This window comes from Triturus cristatus, chromosome 4_1, assembly GCF_964204655.1.
Source record: "Triturus cristatus chromosome 4_1, aTriCri1.1, whole genome shotgun sequence".
Taxonomy (NCBI): domain Eukaryota; kingdom Metazoa; phylum Chordata; class Amphibia; order Caudata; family Salamandridae; genus Triturus; species Triturus cristatus.
Window position 1 is genome coordinate 279,135,388 of NC_140585.1, and position 14,283 is coordinate 279,149,670.

General features: G+C 47.3%; 1 pseudogene; it reads right to left on the reverse strand.

Annotated features, from left to right (window-relative positions):
- Nucleotides 1-7,704: 7,704 nt before the first annotated feature.
- On the reverse strand, nucleotides 7,705-9,044 carry LOC146854264 (uncharacterized; annotated as a pseudogene).
- Between the last annotated feature and the right edge of the window lie 5,239 nt (nucleotides 9,045-14,283).

The window sequence follows — 14,283 nt, forward strand, 5'->3', positions numbered from 1 at the left end:
ATGTGCCACTATCAACTTTGGGCCCTGACCACTGTAGAACAAAAGCCTAGACTCATCCACCCACATTAGCAATCCATAACATAATAGTTGATACTACAGCAACATTGCCCATGAGTTTCATCCCCAAGTCCTGCCCCGTACTTATTCTGTACTTGTTTCAATACATCGGGTAAAACTGCTATCAAAGGGGTACCATGAGTCCTGGTGTAAATTGCAGCGAAGACTGTACCCCAAGTGGCACAATCTTCCACTGCGGGAGCCATCCCCATTGGCAAGCAAATTGTTAATATTCTGTGTTTGTCCTGCAGCCCCGTATGGGGAAAAACCGCTTCAAGCTTGCTTGTTTTCTGTGCTATCCAGAACGGAATTTGCTCCTGACTGGTGGGGACCTTTCACATAACGGCATTCAGCGTTTGAGGGATGATGCCTGTAGCAGCCAATTGAGGTTGTGCAGCCTGAGCCGTCTGTGCAGCATTAACTGTTAATGTTCACATGATATACTGCGTGTGATTTCTGTACATTTTTACTAGATCTTCCTATAGCCCAAGTCGTTCCTTCTATACTGAGTGGACTGAGTCTCACATTTTCTACAGTATAGGGGGAGGGCACCTTTAAACTAATTTATGTGTTCTTGGGAAGTTAACTGCATTTTTATGCCCACATATGGAAAGTATTCCTCTGGTGTTTCAACTTCAATGCAAGTGTGAAACAATTTTGTATGTGCATCTGCAGCTGGGAATTTAACCTAAGAATAGAATACCTCTTTTCTGAATGCTTCGTGTGCCTCAGCCACGTAGGTTACGTCCCCACCTGTTGCTTGGAGGCGGTAATGTAATAATTTCATAGTAACTGCATGAATGCAATTTTCTGTAATGTTTCGTCGAACTTCTTGAACTTCAATATTAAACCTGTTATCTCCGTTTACAGACATTGTGGAGACAGAACAAATTTAGTAAATACATTTATGGAGCTAGGGATAGCACAATGTGGGACAATTGTATCCTACAATAACCTGAACCCAATACACAGGGTAGACCTTCTCAGCTGAAGCTGATTTTTCTTCCCAACACGGATGTCGCCAGTTTGGAGGTGAGTAGGGCTCTCTGAGTAAAACACAAATGAACTACTCAGACTTTTAAATAAGAACCTATCTAACGCTGGCGGCGCTAGGTTGTGTAGTTCCCACTAATCCGTAGGACCGTTGCTTTTGTTGGAGAACATAAACTTTGGGTGAGGTGCCTAAACTGATTCGGCACCCCGCAGTATATGTTGGCCTAGAGACCAGCTAGCTCACAGAGCCCCGCCCCCCCAACTATACCAGGTAGCGAATGGTTTCTGGCAACCACTGAACATGACAACCCTAACCCCTCCAGGATCGTAGAAACAGATCAGAACTTTCGCTCAGTCTCTCGTGCTCACTCATTCTCAGAGAAATATACAGAATACACAATGGGACATTTTCAATATATTTATTCAAGCAACGGTATTTTTGTATAGAATACATGTGCTGCGATAATCAGTAGACAGAAGCAGATGAAAGTGAATACAAGCACCAAAAGCGTAAATAGTAGATACAGTTCTACCATGGTGCTAAAACAGCATATATATGCAGGCATATAAACAAGGCAGTAATCAGGCATAATCCTACTATGCAAAACTTACTCTAAGTGTACCAAAAGTGTGTGTAGGTGTACAATCAGCAATTGCCCCAAGGGACGATCCCACCCCATTACCTGGGGGGAGAGAATGAAGGACCCCATCCTGGTCATGGACTGGACACCCCTCACGAGATGTTAGACCCCTTTCACTCATCCATCCATCGTCCTTTCCACTCATCCATCTATCGTCGCGTTCACTCATCCATCCATCGTCCCTTTCACTCAGCCATCTATCCATCTTTTCACTCAGCCTTCCATCCATCCACTCATCCACCCAGTTACCCTTTCACTCATCAATCCATCCACTCACTCATCCATCCATCCATCTACTCATCCATTCATCCACTTACTATTCCATCCATGCTTTCACTCTTCCATCCATGCTTTCACTCATCTGTCTATCCATTCACCCTCTTTCAATCATCTATTCTTTCACAAATCCATCCACCCACCCTTCCATCCACCCATCCCCTCTTTTACTCATCCATCTATTCTTTCACTCATCCACCCATCCTTTTCCTCATCCATCTATCCACCTTTTCACTCCATCCATCTTCCTTTTCACTCATCCCATCCATCCACCCTCCCTTTCACTCAACATTCCATCCTTTCACTCTCTCATCCAGCCTTTATCACATCATCCATCCTTCCTCCGTTTCACTCAGCCCTCCATCCTTTCACTTACTGAGCCGTACATCCAGCCTTTGACTTATTCATCCATCCATCTATCTACCTATTCATCCATCCACCCTTCCACTTACACACCCATCCATCTATTCACTCACCTTTGTCTGCCAAGTTGCAAATAGGAGAGACCCATCAAGAACTCCATCCCACTTTAGCTGGTAAAGTTAGGGGTTCACGATGCCCCAGGATCCATTCTTTTACTCATCCATCCATCCTTTCAGTGATCCGCCTGTCCACCCTTTCATTCTGCCCATTCATCCACCCTTTGACTCTGCCAATCCATCCTTTCTCATAATCCATCTACCCTTTCACCCATTCATTGATCCTATCACCCTTTCATCCACCGATCCGCCCTTTCATTCACCTATCCATTCCTTCACTTATCCATCCATCCACCCACCCACCACCCCTTTCACTCATTTATCTATTTTTAACTCATTCATCCTTACATTCATCCTTTCACAATGTCATCCATCTATCCATCCATCTACCCTTTCACTCATTCATCCATCCTTTCACTCACATACCCATCCATCCACCCTTTCACTCACTCACCCATTTTCACATTATTAATGAGCCTTTGTCTGCAGAGTTGCAGGCAGAAGAGACTCCACCCCGCTATGGCTGCTAAAGCAGGGGTTTCACCATACCCCTGGGCCTGATCGTCCCTATCCTCAAAAACTCAGTGTAGGAAAGTGCCCCTTTTTGCATGGTTACTCCCCACTTTTACCTGATATCTGGTGCACTTTGACTGAGTGTGCACTGGGACCCTGCCGAATAGGATCCCAGTGCCCATGTGCTTTCCCAAAACTGTACATTTGTTCTCACAATTGGCACACCTCTGGCTCACATGTAAGTCTCCTGTAAAAGGTACCAGTGGTACCAAGGGCCTGTTGAGCAGAGGGGGTTTCTAAGGGCTGCTGCATGTATTCCTCAAAGACCCCTCACCAAACACATACACATTGCCATTGCAAACTGTGTGTTTTGGTGCAGACAAAACCTAAGAGTTGACATGGCAAACAACCCGGTGTGCCATGCCCGCAACCACTGCCTGTGGCATGGGTAAGTCACCCCTCTAGCAGGCCCCACAGCCCTAAGGCAGGTTGTACTATACCACAGGTGAGGGCATAGCAGCATGAGCAATATGCCCCTACAAAGTCTAAGTCCATTCTTAGACATTGTAAGTGCAGTGAAGCCATATTGAGTCCATGGGTTGGAGTTTATCATTAAGAACTCCACAGCTCCATGATAGCTTTACTGAATGCTGAGAGGTTTGTTATCAAACTTCTCACCACAATAAACCCACAATGATGTCAATCTGCACCAGCCTGCCACATATAGACATGTTTCTGACTCCCTGAGGTGGGAGCCCTTGTGCTCTCGTGGATCAGAGACAAGGGCTGATTGGGGTGGAGGTGCTTCACATCTACCCCCAAGCAGGCACAGCATTCACAGCCGTACACCTCAAAGGCTTCCTGCCTTATGATATGCTAGACAGGGCCTCTGCAGCTAGTGGAGATGCCCGCCCCCCTGACCAAGCCCCACCTTTAGCGGCAAGGTCAGCAGGAAAATTAGTAGTCAGGAGAGGTGTTTCCCCTCTCTGCCAGGACTACCCCTAAAATGCCCTGGACCAAATGTATCCCCTCCTTAGAAAATCCTCCCTCTTGAATGCAAGGATTTTAGCCAATCAGGTTAGGGGATGCCCCCTCCCCAAAGGGAGGAGACATAGTAAGGGTGTAGTTACCCTAAAAGGCAAGTAGACTATTGGCTATATATGCCAGTACCTGAAAAGCCCCTCAATTCAGTATTTAGGGGTACCCCTCAACCTTGATCCTCAGATTCATGCAACCTAAGAAGAAAAGAACAAAAGAAGACACTGTGCAGCAGAGCCTGGAAGACGACTGCTGATTTGACACCAGCCCTACCAGCCTGTCTCGTGCTCCAAGACCCGGCGAAGAAGATCACACCTGTCCTGTGGCCAACAACTTCCAGGAACCCCAGGAAGACTGCCACCCTTCAACAAAGACCAGATCTCCAGAGTACAGCAGCCCTGTCCAGAAAACTCCAACTTCAAGGACTCCAGATCCAGGCGGATCCGCAACCCCTGCCCACTCTGCACCCGACACCTACGGCTCAAGTCTGAGTGGCTTACCAGCTCAGTGACGTCTCCCCAGCCATCAAGACCTCGATTCCAATATTTTTATTTATTTGATGAGTTTTATATAGCGCTGGCTGGACCCGAAGGTATCAGAGCGCTTTACACAAGAAATTGCGAAGTTGCAAGATACAATAATTACACATTAGTTGCACAATGATTACACAGTAAGAAAACAAGTGTTACTAGCGAATAGCAAATAAGGGTAACTGATGAAAACATAATTACTACAGAAGAGTGCATTATTAGTAGGGGGCGTGAATGGAGAAAAAACATCAAAAGATGTGTGGGGGGCAAGAATCAGAGGCTTAGATAGGTGAGGGGAGAGAGGGGGACATGAGGGGGAGTTAGAGATAAGGCAGTCCAGCAAAAGAGAAATGTTTGAAGGTTGGCAGGATGGAGTCCAGCGGAACGAAGGAAAGGACAAAGATCAGCAAGATGGCGGATCCGGGTTGTGGGCAGCGAAGGAAACCATCTCAAAATGGCAGGATACATACAAGTCCAGATCCAAAAAACCAGGAGAGCAGAGTTCATTTGAGTAGGGTCGGAGGGGAGGTGCAACCACAGCACCAAGGGAGGGCGGAGGGCAGTAGAATGTCAGCTGTTTGCGTGCACAGGCACAGTACTGCAAGGGCATGAGGGTTGTCGATCAGCACAATGTGGGTCAGGGGAATTCTGTCTGGGTGTAAGGGACCAGACTTGGAGAAGGGGAGGCATCGGCGAAATCCAGGCACGCCTCCAGGCTCATTCGGCAACGAAAAGTCCTGGGGCGTCGAAAACTCGCCACTCCTGAACCCCCTGTACCTGGTAAAGGACTCACGGGACCAAACATCCCACGGGAGATGAAGGGAGGCAGGCAGCAGGGCAAGTTGCGCCATTCGTGCTCGGAAAGGCAGGGGGAAGATCAGGAGGGGTGGACCTCCTCTCCGCACCTCAAAAGCCGTCTGAAGAACTCAACCAGGCATCAGCATCGCTGAGACTGGCTCCGTTGACAGGCGACAAACAATACTTTGTCGGGAGGCAAGGGGAGGGAGGAGACAGCAGTGGAGAAACGACGAGACCCATGTCTGATGTCCGGCTGGGTAGGTGATGGCCATGGCGGTGTGCCAGAGCCAATCTCCCCTATAGCCGCCGATGCCGCTCCACCGGGCATCGGCCATGTTGCTCGGGCTCCACCAGCTCGAGCGATGATCCTGATTACATCTGACGCTTTGGAGACCAAAAACGGGAGGAAAGGAGCGACGGAGACCGCAGTCTAAGAACGACCATCAGGGGAGCAAAAGGGTCCAGGAGGAAGTGGAGACCAGGGGATTTTGGCCAAAAACGGTGATCCCTGGCCGGGAGTTCCTGGCCAGAGCTCCTCACATGGCGACCATCTTGGTTACCTCCAATAGTGACTGACAACTCCTGGACCCCACAAAGTCACTTGCAGTCTCTATGCAAAGGGTCCCCCCGAATGCAACTGGCTCCTGTAAAGAAAACCTTGGTCGTTCAGAATCAAATAACTTCCATTTGAAAGCAACTTGGATACTGGCTGAATCAAAGCGGCAGGGACACCCTTCAGATAACACACCAAATTGGTCACTGACGCTTTGCAGGTGCGATGAAGTGTTACCTCTTTACAGACTAAAGAATGGTCAATTGAAGTATCACATTAGTATCCACTGAGAAAAACGTCAGTTTCTCCATTCTGACACCTGAATCGAAACACAAAACCCAGGTTTTGTAACAAATCTCTCCACCAAAGCCTCATATATGCCAACTTGAAAGTGTTTCAAACAAGATGTAAAATGAAACGTAGAAATTGGCAGCGAAATGAATCGGTGTATTAACCACACAGAGGATGGAGTTTCTGCTACTGTGAAGGTCAATCTTTTCTAAATGCTCTAAACTTAACATGATGTAAGTTGTGTATTTTTTGCCATTATTTTCTGCGAACATGTTAAATTATAAGGCCAAAATACATCTGTCCTATTCAAGTTGTTCCAGGGCATGTGAATCGATTTTCAAATCTAAAGTGTCCAGCTTAATTGCATAATCGATCTCCGCTGACTCTGTCCGTGCTGGAGAAGAGATATGTCATTCTGCATTATATAGAATGCAGATGATATTTTATTTAGGGAATAAGTGCGAGTTGACAACATAGTCATCCTGTTGTCCTCCACTGCTAAAGCCTTTTCTAAATTAGCCCAGTCAATTTCTTTTATAATTTCAGCAGTTTCGTGCTGGAAAACCTTCTAAAGTTCATTGCATATGGCGTATAGGAAACGTTTAGAACAAGGTGATTTAGGACCGAACAAGAAATCTTGTTATCTGTGTGTGGCCGGGATATCGCTGGTGCGGCGGATGTCATCCATGGCGGGGACCCTGGGGGCACCGAGTGTTCACATGCTGACGTTAGCCAGCACACGCCCCTGGAGTATCCCTAGCCTGTTCCGAAGATACATCCCATAAGAATCTTCGCAAGGAAGAACCATCACTGTAAGAGGGGATCCATCCAGAACCTATGTGATGCACTCTCTTGCCCAAAAGTGTTGCATATAGAAAACAGTTCTCTATACGCACATATCCTGGTCTGGGTCATCCTTCGCTTCCTCTTACACAATGTAATCCAAAAGGAGAGATAAGTGTTCCTTAACTGCAGACAATGTCAAATGTTGTAACCACTGCTGGCATAATTTCCCTACACTGTAGGCAGTAATCACACTCCTGAGTGTTGTATCTGCACACATTGTGGGTCTAGTCTGCTTGCTTTAAAATCCTTTGCAGAGTTTAAAAAACAAGTATAACAACCATTCGTTTTCACTGGCCACATTAACCACCCATCTGAACCTGAAATTGAAGAATTGTATGTACCATTCTGCATCATGTTGTTGAGCAGTTCCTCTGTGAAAATTCAAAGTGTTGCCAATTGTCAAAACATACAAAATCTAGAATGTTTGGTGTGTTTGTGTCTTTGATTTTAGCCAAACCAAGGCAGGTTGTCTGCTGCACTGTCCTGTTCAGAAAGATCATTTGTTGAGGAATTAAACAAAGCTTCATTGCCCTGAACTTGCCAATTTTTTGCTCCCCATATTGGTTTTAACTCAATGTTTTCTTTCCAAAACTCAAAACCCTTGTACGAACAGCTGGGAAATGAATGAATCCGAATAGATTAATATTGTTTGGGACAAAATATTTTTCTTTGCAGTGGAAGGGGTCAATTTAAAATAAAATAAACACTGGATCCAAATTGCTGTGACCAGAAAAATATGCAAATGTTTGCAGGTATGCTTTTGAACAACCCAACGGTGGGGTCGGGCAATGTTCCCATTGTGTGTAATTGAAAACTGCATGTGGAGTACTCATTTTATGCAAATAATGGTGTGCATAGTGTTGATAGCAAAACATGTTACCATAATTAGCGGCATTCAGATACATGTCTTCATTTTTTAACACAGCATAATATTCTAGTTCAGAAAGCATTTATTTTACAGTGTTTACATCCCAGTCATCAGAAAGACTACCAGCAAGTGATATCATCCAATGTGACTTTGAATACATAAAGAATCTGTAATGTTTCTCTTGGACCACAAATATCAAACCAGACCTCATCCCAAACAATGCCATCCAGGATAGGAAATGCAGAAATGTTCAGAAGGGACGGGTCTCTTCGCACTTTATGTGAAGAAGAATGAGTCTTCAATACGTTAGCTACCAGTTCAACAGCAGAGCGCGCTGGAGATAATGTCTGTTTAGGAGGCAAAAAGAAAACGGTCACAAATCCAATCCAGATGAAAAGGATAAAAAGCGAAATGGCAATCCATAGTACAACCATGGTGGAATAAAATATGTCTGTTTCAGCCAGAAAGTCACCCATGGACATATCCCATGCAGTGAAGTGTGTGACGAATCAGATGAAAAGTAATCAATGTCGGCAAAGTAGCCAGAGGCAGTTTGTGCAAAAACGGGGACCTCATGCGGAATAATAGAACTTGTAGACCCCTCCAAAGGTGGATCATAATAAACAACTTCTATGTTAGGAATGGCAGTCGAAGACTGTGAATTCATATATGAAGAATTGAATGTTGGTAGTAGAAACAGGAAGTAGTAGAACTTCAGTATCTGATATCCCCAGCCGGACAATAGCACTTGCTGTTTTATTTAATGCTTGTAGAGGTATTTCCACAATGAAAGTAAGAGAAGGCAGGTAACTACCTGGAGACCTCATTGCCTACTGTGTAGGACTGGCCACATGCTGTGGCTTGATGTTGTCTATGGAGACAAATCTTTTGCTTTTACAACCAGCAAGCGTGGCAAGATCACAATGTTAGTACCTGCAATGCCAAGGACTGGCAATGTGCTCTGTATGATGGGCCAAACTCCTTCTTCTCTGTAATCTTTTCACAAACTTGAACCACAAATTTAGGAATCCAGCCTCGAGTTACTGGTTGCACCTTCACATCTTCAGTGGCAGAACGTTTGCTATGGTCATTTGAGCGCTCATCTTGGAATTCTTGCAGTTCCTGTAAGACAGCGAAATGTTCATTGAGGTCAAAAGGCATTTCTGCCGTCACTCAGCCAGGATTATCAAGGTCTGGAATGCACATCTGGACACAAAACAGGATTTAATAGGGAGTCTGACCACCCAAGGATATTCCAGGCAGATTATTTAAAGCTCTCTGGACTCCATACAAGTGATGGATCCAACTACGACCTAAACCTAATACCCTAGCTGTTAAAGATTGCTTTAAGTCATGGTTTTTCCTCTCTGCATATATCCCTCAGGATGATAGGGTGAGGAATAATGCACAACCACACCCAAGGTGCTAATGGTATTCCGGTTAGCCTTCGAGGCAAACACTACTCCCTGGTCTGAGTGGAATGCAGCTACTGCGTATGTCCCGATAAAGATTTGCAAATCTTTTATATCAGAGCATCAGACAATCGATGTGGCCACATCCATAGAAATCTAGTGCATGAATCCACTGCCAGTAGAATATATTTCAATGAACTGTCTGAATCTAGAAGTCCGCAGTGGTCAAGATATACACAATGTAGTGGTTTGTTTGAAACTAAGAGAGGTATCTGTGGCAGGCGCACTGCAGTGGAGCATTTAATTTGCTGACAAATGTCACAGCTAAGGACATATTGTTTGTCAAGACCATGCCACTAACAGCATTGCTATAGTAAGGAAACTGTAGCCGCCATACCAGTAAGGGGCAGATGCTAAACCCCCATGAGTAGTTATGATTAATGGGTCTGTTTACGTTCTTTGTTTCATATCACTTGATACCCCACCCCGGGAATACGAGCAAAAGGTATGTTTTGGTCACTCAAAAGATAGGAGTATTTTGCTAGAAATTGTTTAGGTAATGGCATGCCAGTGTGAGAAGCATTGACAGCAACCAAAATGTCACATCCACTCTTGTATGGGAATGAGTAACTGCCGCTACTACAGCAGTCTGAACTGATGTCTTTGTGGCTTTATCAGCCAATGAATTTCCTGCAACGTCTATTCCAACATGCTGGTGACTCAATGTTTGAATTACATGAGCCTGTGGCAAACACTCTTTGAGATTTGCCAGCTTTCCACCAAAGCAATTTATGCTTGATAGCATTCTCCTTTTGAGTCCCTGAATCCATTCAAGCACCAATAATGTAAGTGCTCATTAAAGGACTAGACACAGTAATACGAATCATACTCTATAAGTGTGGGGAATTCAGGATCAATATTTTCTAGTGACAGAATTAGAGCTATGAGTTCAGCCAGCTAAATCAATCAATCAATCAATCAATCAATGACATTTATAGAGCGCGCTACATACCCGTAGGGTCTCAAGGCGCTGGGGGGGGGGGGGGGGGTGCCGCTACTGCTCGAACAGCCAGGTCTTCAGCTTCTTCCTGAAGGAGAGGTGGTCTTGGGTCAGGCGCAGGTTGGTCGGGAGGGAGTTCCAGGTCTTGGCGGCCAGGTAGGAGAAGGACCTTCCTCCTGTAGTCGCTCTTCGGATGCGGGGGACGTCGGCGAGGACGTGGTTGGTTGATCGGAGGTGGCGTTTGGGAGCGTAGAAGTTGACTCGGCTGTTGAGGTAGCTCGGGCCTTGGTCGTGTAGGGCTTTGTGTGCGTGGGTGAGGAGGCGGAAGGTGATTCTTTTGTTGACGGGGAGCCAGTGAAGGTCTCTCAGATGTCCGGAGATGTGGCTGGTTCGTGGGATGTCGAGGATGAGTCTGGCTGAGGCGTTCTGGATCCGCTGGAGTCTCTTCTGGAGCTTGGCGGTGGTACCGGCGTAGAGGGCGTTGCCGTAGTCCAGTCGGCTGGTGACGAGGGCCTGGGTGACGGTCTTCCTGGTCTCGGTGGGGATCCACCAGAAGATCTTCCGTAGCATGCGAAGGATGTTGAAGCATGCCGATGAGACGTTGTTGACTTGCCTGGTCATGGAGAGGGAGGAGTCCAGGATGAAGCCCAGGTTGCGTGCATGGTCTGTCGGTTTGGGTGCGGTGCCCAGGGCGGGAGGCCACCAGGAGTCGTCCCAGGCGGAGGGTGAGGAGCCCAGGATGAGGACCTCCGTCTTGTCCGAGTTCAGTTTCAGGCGGCTGGTCGTCATCCATTCGGCTACCTCTTTCATCCCTTCGTGCAGGTTGGCTCTGGCGGCGGCGGGGTCGTTGGTCAGGGAGAGGATCAGCTGGGTGTCGTCGGCGTAGGAGATTATGTTGAGGTTGTGCTGGCGTGCGATGGCCGCGAGGGGGCTCATGTAGACGTTGAAGAGGGTGGGGCTCAGAGAGGATCCTTGAGGGACGCCGCAGATGACTTCGGTGGCCTCTGACTTGTACGGTGATAGACGGACTCTCTGTGTTCTTCCGTCGAGGAAGGAGATGATCCATTCCAGCGCCTTGTCCTGGATTCCGACGTTTCTGAGGCGTTGTACTAGGGTGCGGTGGCAGACAGTGTCGAATGCCGCGGAGAGGTCTAGGAGGATGAGGGCCGCTGTTTCTCCGTTGTCCATCAGGGCTCGGATGTCATCGGTGGCGGCGATGAGGGCGGTCTCGGTGCTGTGATTGGCTCGGAAGTCGGACTGTGAGGGGTCGAGGGATCCATTCGTCTCGAGGAAGGCGGCCATCTGCTTGTTGACGGTCTTCTCGATGACTTTGGCTGGAAACGGGAGGAGCGAGATGGGGCGGTAGTTCTTGAGTTCGGTGGGGTCCGCTGTGGGTTTCTTGAGAAGAGCGCTGAGTTCGGCGTGCTTCCAGCTCTCAGGGAAGGTGGCGGTGTCGAAGGATGTGTTGATGATGTCTCGCAGGTGGGGTGCGATGACAGCGTCAGCCTTGTTGAAGATGTGGTGAGGGCAGGGGTCAGTCGGTGATCCGGAGTGGATGAAGTTCATCGTGCGGGTGGTGTCTTCGGTGCTGATCGGGGTCCAGGCGTGGAGGGTGGTGGTGGGGGGTGGTTGTTCGGTCTTGGTGTTCGTTGGTTGGTTGTTGAAGCTGTTGTGTATGTCCGCGATCTTGTTGTGGAAGTAGGAAGCGAGGGAGTTGCAGAGGTCTTGCGATGGGGTGATGTCGTTGTTTCCTGCGCTGGGGTTGGATAGCTCTTTCACGATGTTGAAGAGTTCCTTGCAGTTGTGTGCGTTGTTGTCCAGCCGGTCCTTGAAAGCAGTTTTCTTGGCGGCGCGGATCAGCTGGTGGTGCTGTAAACAGTACAATTACCTAGAGATTGTGTGATGGCTTTTTGAGGTTCGAATTCTCCAATTCCCATGACCCCGCACACTGCTGCGTAGGCTGCTGAGTATTGCTGTTTTGTTTCAACAGTGGGCTGGGCTGAACCATAAGTATATACAATGAAATCATACTGATCAAGAGGCAAAATGTCAATGAGCATTATATTGGAGGAATTCTTGTGTTTGTAATGCTGGGGTCAAAGGCTGTGTTAGAACGGGAAGCTCTGTAAGACTTCTGTCTGTGACTAGGACTGGGGGGGCCAAGGCCAGCTAGTCTTCCTGCTGGGTGAGGTGACATCACCCAGGGAAACCAAGACCACCCGCCCTGGAACCAGGAGAACCAGAGCCTGTCTGCTTGCCATGGCCAGTGTGCCCTGTGACGAAGAGGAGAGCATTGCTGTGCATTGATCGGATCATTGCCCATGCGCAGTGTTGGCTCGGCGACCCGTGTATGCCAGGAGAGGGCTACCATAGACTGAGCCACGCACTAAGAGCTGTGCAGGACTTGCCAAGTTCGTAACGCTGTGTTGTGGCAGTGGCATAGGGAACATCCGCTTTAGCAGCTTAAATGGGGGTCACCACTGCATCCCTGGCACAGTAATCTATGTCCCAATGAAAGCTGATTCATTTAATATTTGGCCTATTCTGGAAGCCAGTAGACAATGTGCCATAAAACATTCCAAGGCAAGAGCAGGGCAGGGCTAAGAGGTGGAGGTCAAGTGCTGTGAAGTGAACTCCAGGAATGGAAAAGGAAATGATGAACACATATAAAGAGAACAGATGAAGAAGAAATAGAGTGCGTGGGGGATGAAGGGCCATGTGAGAAAAAAATGAGAAAATTAAATTATGGTAGATAGAATTGGAAAACAAAAGGTAAAGGGAGGACGATTGAAAACAAATAAATGATGCAAGGATAGAGGGCTGGAAAGAATCAATTAATGAAAGGTTGTAAGGGTGAATGAAAGGTTGGACGAAAGGGTATATGGACAAATGGATGAAAGTGTGAAAAGGTGGATTGATGTGTGAAGGAAATGGTCATTGAATGGATGGAATGATGAAAGGATGTATGGATACATGGATGGAAAAGTGAAAGGGTGGATTTATGAGTGAAAGGATAAATGAATCAATCAGTGAGCTGATAGATGGATGGAATATCAATAGATTGTTGGAACAACGAAAGGACAGGGTGAAGGATCAAAGAATGGATGAATGGAAGGGTTGGACAGTAAAAGGAAAGATAGGAAGGTGTACAGCTGAAGAGAACAATTCTAGGAAGTGTCAGGCTTAGCTGCTTCACCCACTCGGTGTCATTAAAGAATTGTTTCAAATGGGGGGTATTTTAACTTTCTGGCTACTCCCTTGTGTTGCGGTGCCACCGTTGAAGATACTGTTGCGAGAGCTCGGAGACTCGTAACCATGGTGGTGGAGGTGATTGCAAAGGAGGAGTGTGAGCTCAATTTGTAAATGACTCGCCATCCCCGTATGCCAGGAGCGGCTGCCAGTGCCAACATTGCCAAGAAATTTGGCCTGTCGCCTGAGGAAAGACTGAGACTGCATTCAGCGGGACAAGCCCACACAGCAAGAAAACTGTCCCGACCGACCCCCAAGGGCTATAGATGACGCCGCAGAGTGGATTCCCCCCCTCCATGTGGGGAAGATTGACCTTCCTTGTCTTTGCAGGCTGGGAGCATCTCCGATCACTGGGAAGCTTGCAGGCCAATTGGGGAGAGAGAACGTGCCTGCTGAGTGCTGTTGCGTGTAATGTGAGTAGCCAGACTTCTCCAAACAAATCAAAACTCTTGAGTACCGACTTCTTCAGGACTGAACGCTTCTGTGCTGAAGGAGTGGGCAAGACTTTAACTCGGACACTTTTACCTAATTCTAAAGAGTCAAAGGAGAACTCTTGAGTAAGGCCTGCTAGTACACATTCCCTGGATGTCGCCACCACTGAATGGAGAGTAACCCTGACCACATCAAGAGGAAGAGCGTAGAACAGAGTTTTGCCTGACAAATGCTAAAGCCCCAACCTGAAGTGGATTGTGTTGTAGCTAATGAATGTCTTTATTCCTTTGCATGTGTAAAGTTAGAA